Source organism: Carlito syrichta, unplaced genomic scaffold, assembly GCF_000164805.1.
Source record: "Carlito syrichta isolate Samal-C Ts95f unplaced genomic scaffold, Tarsius_syrichta-2.0.1 Scaffold311803, whole genome shotgun sequence".
NCBI lineage: Eukaryota > Metazoa > Chordata > Mammalia > Primates > Tarsiidae > Carlito > Carlito syrichta.
This window is the reverse complement of record NW_007255899.1, coordinates 26,231-28,477: the sequence shown is the minus strand read 5'-3', so window position 1 is coordinate 28,477 and position 2,247 is coordinate 26,231.

Sequence of the window (2,247 nt, the reverse complement as noted above, 5' to 3'; positions counted from 1 at the left end):
CGCCCGGCTGATTTTTTGATTTATTGTAGAGATGAGGTCTCGCTGCCCAGGCGGGTCTTGAACCCGCGGGCTCGGGCAATCCACTCACCTCAGCCTCCCAAAGGCGCAGGATTACAGGCTGAGCCACCGAGCCCGGCTGGGCCCTCTTCTAAAGGGAATGCTACATTCAGACTGAAAATGGCTGCCTTGTATACCTATAAACAGAACAATTTTTTTTTGAGTCAGGGTCTCATTCTGTCACCCAGCAGGAGTGCAGTGGCATGATCGTGACAATCATGGCTTGTGCCAACCTCCACCACCTGGGTTCAGGGAATCCTTCCACCTTAGCATCTCAAGTAGCTAGGACTACAGGCGCATGCCACCATGCTTGGTTAATTTTTTTTTTTTTTTTTGCGTTGGAGTCTCACTCTGTCGCCCAGACTGGAGTGCAGTGGCCACTCTCGGCCACCGCAGCCTCGACCTGCTGGGCTCCGGCTATCCTTCCGCCTCAGCCTTCCCAGTAGCTGGAATTACAGGCATGCGCTACCATACCCAGCTGATTTTTTGATTTATTGTAGAGATGAGGTCTCCCTGCCCAACCGGGTCTCGAACCCGCGGGCTCAGGCAATCCACTCACCTCAGCCTCCCAAAGGCGCGGGATTACAGGCTGAGCCACCAAGCCCGGCTGGTTAATTTTTTTATTTTTATTTTTCTGTAGAGACAAGGTTTTGCTATGCTGCCCAGACTGGTCTCAAACTCCTGGGCTCAAGCAATCCGCCAGCCTTGGGCTCCCAAAGTGTTGGGTTTACAGGTGCAAGCCACCACGCCTGGCTATAAACAGAACAATTTATTTATTTATTTTTGAGTTGGAGTTTCACTAGGTCGCCCAGACTGGAGTGTACTGGCCGCTCCTGGCCATGGCAGCCTCGGCCTGCTGGGCTCCGGCGATCCTTCCGCCTCAGCCTTCCGAGTAGCCAGAATTACAGGCACGCGCTACCACGCCCGGCTGATGTTTTGATTTATTGTAAAGATGAGGTCTCGCTGCCCAGGCGGGTCTCGAACCCGCGGGCTCAGGCAGTCCACTCACCTCAGCCTCCCAAAGGCGTGGGATTACAGGCTGAGCCACCGAGCCCGGCTAAACAGAACGATTTAAAACACATTCATTATAATGCATGCAGAACTTGGAAGACTGACTTGTAGTTGTTTTTTAGAGCTGAGCCAAAAAAAGTACACATGGCTTATACAATATTTCAATTTTTCTTGGGCTGAAAAACAAATAAATGCTTCAACACAGCCTGTGCAAATAACTAACTAAGCTTTGCTATTCCCTTGAAAATTCCAGATGCCTGAAAGGAATTACTGATCCCACCAGGGGCTAGCCCCCACAGGCTGGTCTCACTAATTCTCTGCATTCTAACAGACTGCTTTTGGATGCAACTATATAATAGAACTTATGGAAAATAAGTTCAGTATATACACTTCAGCGTGAAGTTTTAAAGTGCTACCAGGTCAAATAGCTGACTTAATTGCTCACTGAATTTTATTCATTTTATTTTTTGAGTTGGAGTCTCCCTCAGTCGCCCAGACTGGAGTGCAGTGGCCGCTGCCGGCCACCGCGGCCTCGCCCTGCTGGGCTCTGGCGATCCTTCCGCCTCGGCCTTCCAAGGAGCCGGAGCCACAGGCGCGCTACCATGCCCGGCTAGTTTTTGATTTCTTGTAGAGCCGAGGTCCCGCCAATTTGCCCAGATGGGTCTCCAACGCGGGGCTCAGGCAATCCTCTCGCCTGGGGCTCCCAAAGTGCTGGGGTGACAGGCTGAGTGAATTTTAAAATGTCCTACATAGATCTCGCCAAATACTCAAGGACAATCACTTGATTCTTCAAGGAACTTTCCAGACACAGCTCTCCCCCACCCCCTGCCTTGCTGGCCATAGCACGAGGACACGGGATACAGAAACAGAAAGGGCAAGATTTAAAAGTTCCTGCGAAATACATTCCAAAAGCCAGGTTCACTCCCCACCCCGCTTCTGCAGTATTCTTTTGGGGGTCAGTGGTTCTCAAGGGCCCAGCCCCATAGGCCCCCGTTTCAGACATTCCCTGGTCCCACGCCCCAGAAATTCCGAATCTCTGGGTCAGAGGCAGGAACATGCCTTTTGACAGACATCCCCAGGTGACTCTACTGCAGGTGAATCTGGACCACTCTAAAAGTTAAACACCACTTTATTTGTTTTTTGAGTTGGAGCCGCACTCCGTCGCCCAGACTGGAGGGC